Raw genomic sequence first — 12,718 nt, forward strand, 5'->3', positions numbered from 1 at the left:
AGCCGCAATACAGGTTGCGCTATATACCAACAATAACCTTGGATCTAGCAGTACAGGAAATCGTGTAGGATGCACCTACAAAGAATTCACTGCCTGTAAACCTTTGGAATTTGATGAAACCGAAGGACCGATCGGATTGAAACGGTGGACCGAGAAGGTCGAATCGGTGTTTGCCATAAGTAAGTGTACTGAAGAGGACAAAGTAAAGTACGCTACGCATACCTTCACAGGTTCTGCGTTAACATGGTGGAATACCTATCTAGAGCAAGTGGAACAAGACGATGCGTACGCACTACCGTGGTCAGCATTCAAGCACTTGATGAACGAGAAGTACCGTCCCAGAACCGAGGTCAATAAGCTCAAGACAGAACTTAGAGGGTTACGAACCCAAGGATTTGATATTACCACGTACGAAAGACGATTCACAGAATTGTGCCTATTGTGTCCGGGAGCATTCGAAGATGAGGAAGAGAAGATCGACGCGTTTGTGAAAGGATTACCGGAAAGAATCCAAGAAGATATAAGTTCACACGAGCCCGCCTCCATACAACAGGCATGTAGAATGGCTCACAAACTAGTGAACCAGATTGAAGAAAGAATTAAAGAACAGACTGCTGAAGAGGCCAATGTGAAGCAAGTCAAAAGAAAGTGGGAGGAAAACGGTGATAAGAATCACCAATACAACAACAACAGCAATTACAACAATAATCGCAACAATTATCCCAACAATCGCAACATCAATCGCAACTACAACAAATGGCCCAACAACAACAACAACAACAACAACAACAACAACAACAACAACAACAACAACAACAGCAACTACAACAATCATCCCAACAACAATAATAACCGCAACAACAACAACAATCAGAAGCAGCTATGCCAAAGGTGTGAAAAGTATCACTCGGGGTTCTGCACCAAATTTTGCAACAAGTGTAAAAGAAATGGTCATAGCGCGGCAAAGTGTGAGGTCTACGGACCATGGGTTAATAGAACGAAAGGAACAAATGGTGTCGGAACGAGTAATGGCGGAGCAAGTAGTGTCGGAGCAAGTTATGCCAATGTAGTTTGTTATAAATGTGGAAAACCGGGCCACATTATTAGAAATTGCCCGAACCAGGAGAACACGAATGGACAAGGCCGCGGAAGAGTTTTCAATATTAATGCGGCAGAGGCACAGGAAGACCCGGAGCTTGTTACGGGTACGTTTCTTATTGACAATAAATCGGCTTACGTTTTATTTGATTCGGGTGCGGATAGAAGCTATATGAGTAGAGATTTTTGTGCTAAATTAAGTTGTCCATTGACGCCTTTGGATAGTAAATTTTTACTCGAATTAGCAAATGGTAAATTAATTTCAGCAGATAATATATGTTGGAATAGAGAAATTAAACTGGTTAGCGAAACATTTAAGATTGACTTGATACCAGTAGAGTTAGGGAGTTTTGATGTGATAATAGGTATGGACTGGTTGAAAGAAGTGAAAGCAGAGATCGTTTGTTACAAAAATGCAATTCGCATTATACGAGAAAAAGGAAAACCCTTAATGGTGTACGGAGAAAAGGGCAACACGAAGCTACATCTTATTAGTAATTTGAAGGCACAAAAACTAATAAGAAAAGGTTGCTATGCTGTTCTAGCACACGTCGAGAAAGTACAAACTGAAGAAAAGAGCATCAATGATGTTCCCGTCGCAAAAGAATTTCCCGATGTATTTCCGAAAGAATTACCGGGATTTCCCCCACATCGATCCGTTGAATTTCATATAGATCTTGTACCAGGAGCTGCACCAATAGCTCGTGCTCCTTACAGACTCGCACCCAGCGAGATGAAAGAACTGCAAAGCCAATTACAAGAACTTTTAGAGCATGGTTTCATTCGACCAAGCACATCACCGTGGGGAGCTCCTGTTTTGTTTGTCAAAAAGAAAGATGGTACATTCAGGTTGTGTATCGACTACCGAGAGTTGAACAAACTTACCATCAAGAACCGCTACCCACTACCGAGAATCGACGTCTTATTTGATCAACTACAAGGCTCGTCTGTTTATTCAAAGATTGACTTACGTTCCGGGTATCATCAAATGCGGGTGAAAGAAGATGATATTCCAAAGACTACTTTCAGAACACGTTACGGTCATTACGATTTTATGGTCATGCCATTTGGTTTAACTAATGCACCAGCTGTGTTCATGGACCTTATGAACCGAGTGTGTGGACCATACCTTGACAAGTTTGTCATTGTTTTCATTGATGACATACTTATTTACTCAAAGAATGACCAAGAACACGGTGAACATTTGAGAAAGGTGTTAGAAGTATTGAGGAAGGAAGAATTGTACGCTAAATTTTCAAAGTGTGCATTTTGGTTGGAAGAAGTTCAATTCCTCTGTCACATAGTGAACAAAAAAGGTATTAAGGTGGATCCGGCAAAGATAGAAACTGTTGAAAAGTGGGAAACCCCGAAAACTCCGAAACACATACGCCAGTTTTTAGGACTAGCTGGTTACTACAGAAGGTTCATCCAAGACTTTTCCAGAATAGCAAAACCCTTGACTGCATTAACGCATAAAGGGAAGAAATTTGAATGGAATGATGAACAAGAGAAAGCGTTTCAGTTATTGAAGAAAAAGCTAACTACGACACCTATATTGTCATTGCCTGAAGGGAATGATGATTTTGTGATTTATTGTGACGCATCAAAGCAAGGTCTCGGTTGTGTATTAATGCAACGAACAAAGGTGATTGCTTATGCGTCTAGACAATTGAAGATTCACGAACAAAATTATACGACACATGATTTGGAATTAGGCGCGGTTGTTTTTGCATTAAAGACTTGGAGGCACTACTTATATGGGGTCAAAAGTATTATATATACCGACCATAAAAGTCTTCAACACATATTTAATCAGAAACAATTGAATATGAGGCAGCGTAGGTGGATTGAATTGTTGAATGATTACGACTTTGAGATTCGTTACCACCCGGGGAAGGCAAACGTGGTAGCTGATGCCTTGAGCAGGAAGGACAGAGAACCCATTCGAGTAAAATCTATGAATATAATGATTCATAATAACCTTACTACTCAAATAAAGGAGGCGCAACAAGGAGTTTTAAAAGAAGGAAATTTAAAGGATGAAATACCCAAAGGATCGGAGCAGCATCTTAATATTCGGGAAGACGGAACCCGGTATAGGGCTGAAAGGATTTGGGTACCAAAATTTGGAGATATGAGAGAAATGGTACTTAGAGAAGCTCATAAAACCAGATACTCAATACATCCTGGAACGGGGAAGATGTACAAGGATCTCAAGAAACATTTTTGGTGGCCGGGTATGAAAGCCGATGTTGCTAAATACGTAGGAGAATGTTTGACGTGTTCTAAGGTCAAAGCTGAGCATCAGAAACCATCAGGTCTACTTCAACAACCCGAAATCCCAGAATAGAAATGGGAAAACATTACCATGGATTTCATCACTAAATTGCCAAGGACTGCAAGTGGTTTTGATACTATTTGGGTAATAGTTGATCGTCTCACCAAATCAGCACACTTCCTGCCAATAAGAGAAGATGACAAGATGAAGAAGTTAGCACGACTGTATTTGAAGGAAGTCATCTCCAGACATGGAATACCAATCTCTATTATCTCTGATAGGGATGGCAGATTTATTTCAAGATTCTGGCAGACATTACAGCAAGCATTAGGAACTCGTCTAGACATGAGTACTGCCTATCATCCACAAACTGATGGGCAGAGTGAAAGGACGATACAAACGCTTGAAGACATGCTACGAGCATGTGTTATTGATTTCGGAAACAGTTGGGATCGACATCTACCGTTAGCAGAATTTTCCTACAACAACAGCTACCATTCAAGCATTGAGATGGGGCCGTTTGAAGCACTTTATGGTAGAAAGTGTAGGTCTCTGATTTGTTGGAGTGAAGTGGGGGATAGACAGATTACGGGTCCGGAGCTTATACAAGAAACTACCGAGAAGATCATCCAAATTCAACAACGGTTGAAAACCGCCCAAAGTCGACAAAAGAGCTACGCTGACATTAAAAGAAAAGATATAGAATTTGAAATTGGAGAGATGGTCATGCTTAAAGTTGCACCTTGGAAAGGCGTTGTTCGATTTGGTAAACGAGGGAAATTAAATCCAAGGTATATTGGACCATTCAAGATTATTGATCGTGTCGGACCAGTAGCTTACCGACTTGAGTTACCTCAACAACTCGCGGCTGTATATAACACTTTCCACGTCTCGAATTTGAAGAAATGTTTTGCTAAAGAAGATCTCACTATTCCGTTAGATGAAATCCAACTCAACGAAAAACTTCAATTCATCGAAGAACCCGTCGAAATAATGGATTGTGAGGTTAAAAGACTTAAGCAAAACAAGATACCAATTGTTAAGGTTCGATGGAATGCTCGTAGAGGACCCGAGTTCACCTGGGAGCGTGAAGATCAGATGAAAAAGAAATACCCGCATCTATTTCCAGAAGATTCGTCAACACCTTCAATAGCTTAAAATTTCGGGACGAAATTTATTTAACGGGTAGGTACTGTAGTGACCCGAACTTTTCCATGTTTATATATATTAATTGAGATTGATATTTACATGATTAAATGTTTCCAACATGTTAAGCAATCAAACTTTTTAAGGCTTGATTAATTGAAATATGTTTCATATAGACAATTGACCACCCAAGTTGACCGGCGATTCACGAACGTTAAAACTTGTAAAAATGACATGACGATATATATATGGATATACATATGGTTAACATGAGATTATGATAATTAAGTATCTCCATAAGTATACTAACAATGAGTTATATACATATAAACAAGACTACTAACTTAAGGATTTCGAAACGAGACATATATGTAACGATTATCGTTGTAACGACATTTAAATGTATATATATCATATTAAGATATATTAATATATCATAATATCATGATAATATAATAATTTAACATCTCATTAGATATAATAAACAATGGGTTAACAACATTAATTGAGATCGTTAACTTAAAGGTTTCAAAACAACACTTACATGTAACGACTAACGATGACTTAACGACTCAGTTAAAATGTATATACATGTAGTGTATTTAGATGTATTAAAATACTTTTGGAAGACTTCAAGACATATATCAAAAAACTCATACTTAACAAAAATGGTTACAGTTACTTTCCCATTCTTTTCTTTCATCAAGAATTCTAGTCGTATTCTTACCCGTATTATACACAGCTTCAAAATATACTTACTATGGGTATATACCAATAGGAACTAGCATGGGATTCCACTATTGATTATTTCATGTATGACTAATCAATTTTAACTTCTACCATGAGCTAGTCAACTAACTAGAACTCCTTTTAACCCCACTCATCACTCACCAATTACCACTCATCAATCACTCCATTTCACTTCCAATTCTCTTTCTAATTCTCTCTCAACACATACACACTATTATGAATGTATTTTTCTAGTAGTTAATCATCATCTTCATCAAAAATCACTTCAAGAATCAAGCTATAATCATCATAGGAAGAACACTTCAAGAACACTTCAAAAATCCCTTCAAGTTTACTAATTTACTTCCAAGCTTTCTAATCCATTCCAAGTAATCATCTAAGATCAAGAAACCTTTGTTATATACAGTAGGTTATCTTTCTTATTCAAGGTAATATTCATATTCAAACTTTGATTCAATTTCTATAACTATAAACTATCTTAATTCGAGTAAAAATCTTACTTGAACTTGTTTTTGTGTCATGATCCTACTTCAAGAACTTTCAAGCCATCCAAGATCCTTTGAAGCTAGATCATTTCTTGTCACTTCCAGTAGGTTTACCTACTAAACTTGAGGTAGTAATTATATTCATAACATCATTCGATTCATATATATAAAACTATCTTATTCGAAGGTTTAAACTCGTAATCACTAGAACATAGTTTAGTTAATTCTAAACTTGTTCGCAAACAAAAGTTAATCCTTCTAACTTGACTTTTAAAATTAACTAAACACATGTTCTATATCTATATGATATGCTAACTTAATGATTTAAAACCTGGAAACACGAAAAACACCGTAAAACCGGATTTACGCCGTCGTAGTAACACCGCGGGCTGTTTTGGGTTAGTTAATTAAAAACTATGATAAACTTTGATTTAAAGGTTGTTATTCTGAGAAAATGATTTTTATTATGAACATGAAACTATATCCAAAAATTATGGTTAAACTCAAAGTGGAAGTATGTTTTCTAAAATGGTCATCTAGACGTCGTTCTTTCGACTGAAATGACTATCTTTACAAAAACGACTTGTAACTTATTTTTCGGACTATAAACCTATACTTTTTCTGTTTAGATTCATAAAATAGAGTTCAATATGAAACCATAGCAATTTGATTCACTCAAAACGAATTTAAAATGAAGAAGTTATGGGTAAAACAAGATTGGATAATTTTTCTCATTTTAGCTAAGTGAAAATTGGTAACAAATCTATTCCAACCATAACTTAATCAACTTGTATTGTATATTATGTAATCTTGAGATACCATAGACACGTATACAATGTTTCGACCTATCATGTCGACACATCTATATATATTTCGGAACAACCATAGACACTTTATATGTGAATGTTGGAGTTAGCTATACAGGGTTGAGGTTGATTCCAAAATATATATAGTTTGAGTTGTGATCAATACTGAGATACGTATACACTGGGTCGTGGATTGATTCAAGATAATATTTATCGATTTATTTCTGTACATCTAACTGTGGACAACTAGTTGTAGGTTACTAACGAGGACAGCTGACTTAATAAACTTAAAACATCAAAATATATTAAAAGTGTTGTAAATATATTTTGAACATACTTTAATATATATGTATATATTGTTATAGGTTCGTGAATCAACAGTGGCCAAGTCTTACTTCTCGACGAAGTAAAAATCTGTGAAAGTGAGTTATAGTCCCACTTTTAAAGTCTAATATTTTTGGGATGAGAATACATGCAGGTTTTATAAATGATTTACAAAATAGACACAAGTACGTGAAACTACATTCTATGGTTGAATTATCGAAATCGAATATGCCCCTTTTTATTAAGTCTGGTAATCTAAGAATTAGGGAACAGACACCCTAATTGACGCGAATCCTAAAGATAGATCTATTGGGCCTAACAAACCCCATCCAAAGTATCGGATGCTTTAGTACTTCGAAATTTATATCATATCCGAAGGGTGTCCCGGAATGATGGGGATATTCTTATATATGCATCTTGTTAATGTCGGTTACCAGGTGTTCACCATATGAATGATTTTTATCTCTATGTATGGGATGTGTATTGAAATATGAAATCTTGTGGTCTATTATTATGATTTGATATATATAGGTTAAACCTATAACTCACCAACATTTTTGTTGACGTTTAAAGCATGTTTATTCTCAGGTGAATATTAAGAGCTTCCGCTGTTGCATACTAAAATAAGGACAAGATTTGGAGTCCATGTTTGTATGATATTGTGTAAAAACTGCATTCAAGAAACTGATTTCGATGTAACATATTTGTATTGTAAACCATTTTGTAATGGTCGTGTGTAAACAGGATATTTTAGATTATCATTATTTGATAATCTACGTAAAGCTTTTTAAACCTTTATTTATGAAATAAAGGTTATGGTTTGTTTTAAAAATGAATGCACTCTTTGAAAAACGTCTCATATAGAGGTCAAAACCTCGCAACGAAATCAATTAATATGGAACGTTTTTAATCAATAAGAACGGGACATTTCATCGGCTACCACATTTGCCTTCCCCGGGTGGTAACGAATCTCAAAGTCGTAATCATTCAATAATTCAATCCACCTACGCTGCCTCATATTCAGTTGTTTCTGATTAAATATGTGTTGAAGACTTTTGTGGTCGGTATATATAATACTTTTGACCCCATATAAGTAGTGCCTCCAAGTCTTTAATGCAAAAAAAACCGCGCCTAATTCCAAATCATGCGTCGTATAATTTTGTTCGTGAACCTTCAATTGTCTAGACGCATAAGCAATCACCTTCGTTCGTTGCATTAATACACAACCGAGACCTTGCTTTGATGCGTCACAATAAATCACAAAATCATCATTCCCTTCAGGCAATGACAATATAGGTGCCGTAGTTAGCTTTTTCTTCAATAACTGAAACGCTTTCTCTTGTTCATCCTTCCATTCAAATTTCTTCCCTTTATGCGTTAATGCAGTCAAGGGTTTTGCTATTCTGGAAAAGTCTTGGATGAACCTTCTGTAGTAACTAGCTAGTCCTAAAAACTGGCGTATGTGTTTCGGAGTTTTTGGGGTTTCCCACTTTTCAACAGTTTCTATCTTTGCCGGATCCACCTTAATACCTTCTTTGTTCACTATGTGACCGAGGAATTGAACTTCTTCCAACCAAAATGCACACTTTGAAAACTTAGCGTACAATTCTTCCTTCCTCAATACTTCTAACACCTTTCTCAAATGTTCACCGTGTTCTTGGTCATTCTTTGAGTAAATAAGTATGTCATCAATGAAAACAATGACAAACTTGTCAAGGTATGGTCCACACACTCGGTTCATAAGGTCCATGAACACAGCTGGTGCATTAGTTAAACCAAACGGCATGACCATAAACTCGTAATGACTGTAACGTGTTCTGAAAGCAGTCTTTGGAATATCATCTTCTTTCACCCGCATTTGATGATACCCGGAACGTAAGTCAATCTTTGAATAAACAGACGAGCCTTGTAGTTGATCAAATAAGTCGTCGATTCTAGGTAGTGGGTAGCGGTTCTTGATGGTAAGTTTGTTCAACTCTCGGTAGTCGATACACAAACTGAATGTACCATCTTTCTTCTTGACAAACAAAACAGGAGCTCCCCACGGTGATGTGCTTGGTCGAATGAAACCACGCTCTAAAAGTTCTTGTAATTGGCTTTGCAGTTCTTTCATCTCGCTGGGTGCGAGTCTGTAAGGAGCACGAGCTATTGGTGCAGCTCCTGGTACAAGATCTATTTGAAATTCAACGGATCGATGTGGGGGTAATCCCGATAATTCTTTCGGAAATACATCGGGAAATTCTTTTGCGACGGGAACATCATTGATGCTCTTTTCTTCAGTTTGTACTTTCTCGACGTGTGCTGGAATAGCATAGCAACCTTTTCTTATTAGTTTTTGTGCCTTCAAATTACTAATAAGATGTAGCTTCGTGTTGCCCTTTTCTCCGTACACCATTAAGGGTTCTCCTTCTTTTCGTACAATGCGAATTGCATTTTTATAACATACGATCTCTGCTTTCACCTTCTTCAGCCAGTCCATGCCAACTATTACATCAAAACTCCCTAACTCTACTGGTATCAAATCAATCTTAAATATTTCGCTACCCAGTTTAATTTCTCGATTCCGGCATATATAATCGGCTGAAATTAATTTACCGTTTGCTAATTCGAGTAAAAATTTACTATCCAACGGCGTCAATGGACAACTTAATTTAGCACAAAAATCTCTACTCATATAGCTTCTATCCGCACCCGAATCAAATAAAACGTAAGCAGATTTATTGTCAATAAGAAACGTACCCGTAACAAGCTCCGGGTCTTCCTGTGCCTCTGCCGCATTAATATTGAAAACTCTTCCACAGCCTTGTCCATTCGTGTTCTCCTGGTTCGGGCAATTTCTAATAATGTGGCCCGGTTTTCCACATTTATAACAAACTACATTGGCATAACTTGCTCTGACACTACTTGCTCCGCCATTACTCGTTCCGGCACCATTTGTTCCTTTCGTTCTGTTAACTCCTGGTTCGTAGACCTCACACTTCGCCGCGTTATGACCATTTCTTTTACACTTGTTGCAAAATTTGGTGCAGAACCCCGAGTGATACTTTTCACACCTTTGGCATAGCTGCTTCTGATTGTTGTTGTTGTTGTTGTTGTTGTTGTTGTTGTTGCGGTTGTTATTGTTGTTGGGATGATTGTTGTAGTTGTTGTTGTTATTGTTGTTGTTGTTGTTGTTTTTGTTGTTGTTGTTGTTGTTGGGCCGTTTGTTGTAGTTGCGATTGATGTTGCGATTGTTGGGATAATTGTTGCGATTATTGTTGTAATTGCTGTTGTTGTTGTATTGGTGATTCTTATCACCGTTTTCCTCCCACTTTCTTTTGACTTGCTTCACATTGGCCTCTTCAGCCGTCTGTTCTTTAATTCTTTCCTCAATCTGGTTCACTAGTTTGTGAGCCATTCTACATGCCTGTTGTATGGAGGCGGGCTCGTGTGAACTTATATCTTCTTGGATTCTTTCCGGTAATCCTTTCACAAACACGTCGATCTTCTCTTCCTCATCTTCGAACGCTCCCGGACACAATAGGCATAATTCTGTTAATCGTCTTTCGTACGTGGTAATATAAAATCCTTGGGTTCGTAACCCTCTAAGTTCTGTCTTGAGCTTATTGACCTCGATTCTGGGACGGTACTTCTCGTTCATCAAGTGCTTGAATGCTGACCACGGTAGTGCGTAAGCATCATCTTGTCCCACTTGCTCGAGATAGGTATTCCACCATGTTAACGCAGAACCTGTGAAGGTATGTGTAGCGTACTTCACTTTGTCCTCTTCAGTACACTTACTTATGGCAAACACCGATTCGACCTTCTCGGTCCACCGTTTCAATCCGATCGGTCCTTCGGTTCCATCAAATTCCAAAGGTTTGCAGGCAGTGAATTCTTTGTAGGTGCATCCTACACAATTTCCTGTACTGCTAGATCCAAGGTTATTGTTGGTATGTAGCGCGGCCTGTACTGTGGCTATATTTGAAGCAAGAAAGGCATGAAATTCCTCTTCACTCATATTCAAGGTGTGTCGAGTAGTCGGTGCCATTTCCTTCAAAATAGTCAAATGAAATGAGTTAATCATATAGAATATCAAGAGTAGTCAATAGTATTTCGTAGCGTAATATGAACTTATTTATAAAAGCTCTTTCTTCATATTAGCGTTTTATACTCTTTAATTCGGGTAGTACCTACCCGTTAAGTTCATACTTAGTAGCTAACATACCATTTCAACTACCACAATTCTATATGAAAAACTAATCACAAAAAAAAAAAAATATCATATTCAAACCTTTATACAATAACTTGCAAACTTACCGCTATTTTACATATAACATGAAATATAGCACATAAAACTTTGATACAAAGTAGTTGCATAGATAATTCTAGTTAATAAATAAGGCGTTCAGCAAAAGCAACAAAGACACGTAATTCATACGTCCAGAAACAAGTCATGCATTCTGGTTTTACTAATACCACTTCCCATCCTTGGTCTTGTGGAACGTAACCATTGTGACCGATAGTATGACAACGTGTTGTAACGTCGCCAAAAGGGCGAAGGTTACGCAATGACCAACAGTCTCGTAATAACCAAAAAACCTCATTTCTTACCCCAATTACCGACTCCGTCACTTGTGGGAACGTTTTGTTTAATAGTTGTAGCCCGATGTTCTTTTTCTCACTTTGGTGAGAAGCGAACATTACTAACCCGTAAGCATAACATGCTTCTTTATGTTGCATGTTAGCCGCTTTTTCTAAATCATGAAGTCCTATATTCGGATACATTGAGTCAAAATAATTTCTTAACCCGTTGCGTAAAATATCATTTGGGTTCCCCTCAATATATGCGTCAAAGTAAACACATCGTAACTTATGGATTTCCCAATGTGATATCCCCCATCTTTCGAACGAAAGCCTTTTATAAACCAAGGCATTCTTGGAACGTTCTTCGAATGTCTTACAAACTGATCTCGCCTTAAATAGTTGTGCCGAGGAATTCTGACCGACTCTAGACAAGATTTCATCAATCATGTCTCCGGGTAGGTCTCTTAAAATATTGGTTTGTCTATCCATTTTGTGTTTTTATACTGTAAAATAGACAAGAGTTAGATTCATAAAAAAATACTTATTAATACAAGCAATTTTTACATATATCTGATGTTCAGCGAGGTGTATACGAAATAGTATTATTTTTACTAGGAAAAACTATTAAATACGATACAATTTTACACAAGATATTTATTTATTTATAGAATGGATATACTTAAACCTTGCTACAACACTTATAGGCAGTGTACCTAATCGTACAGTAGTGTAGTTTTTAGTAAGTCCGGTTCGTTCCACAGGGAATCTTTTAAACGAAGCTTAACGCTATATTAATTTTAATTTATAAAAATACAAATATATAAATAAGTAATATTATTACTATAAAGGGGGGTTTTTACCGTTTAATGACCGGTTTGTCGATTTTAAAACTTAGTCGCAGTTAAAACCTAATGTAAAATATTAAATAAATAAAAGACTTAATTTAAAGCGTAAAGTAAATAACGATAATGAAATTGCGATAAATAAAAGTGTGATAAAATAAACTTGCGATAATTAAAGAGTACGATAATTAAAAGTGCAATTAAATACAATGACAATAAATAAAAGTGCGATAATTAGAAGTGCAATTAAATATAAAATAAAGGAGATTAAATATGAAATAAAAGAATTATGCTTATTTAAACTTCCGTAATCATGATGTTTGACGTGTTGATTTTAGTTTTATGCCCATGGGTTAATTGTCCTTTGTCCTGGATTATTTAATATGTCCATCTGGTTTTTTTCCATAACAGTCCATCAGTCAT

This window comes from Rutidosis leptorrhynchoides, chromosome 11 (genome assembly GCF_046630445.1).
Source record: "Rutidosis leptorrhynchoides isolate AG116_Rl617_1_P2 chromosome 11, CSIRO_AGI_Rlap_v1, whole genome shotgun sequence".
Taxonomy (NCBI): Eukaryota; Viridiplantae; Streptophyta; class Magnoliopsida; order Asterales; family Asteraceae; genus Rutidosis; species Rutidosis leptorrhynchoides.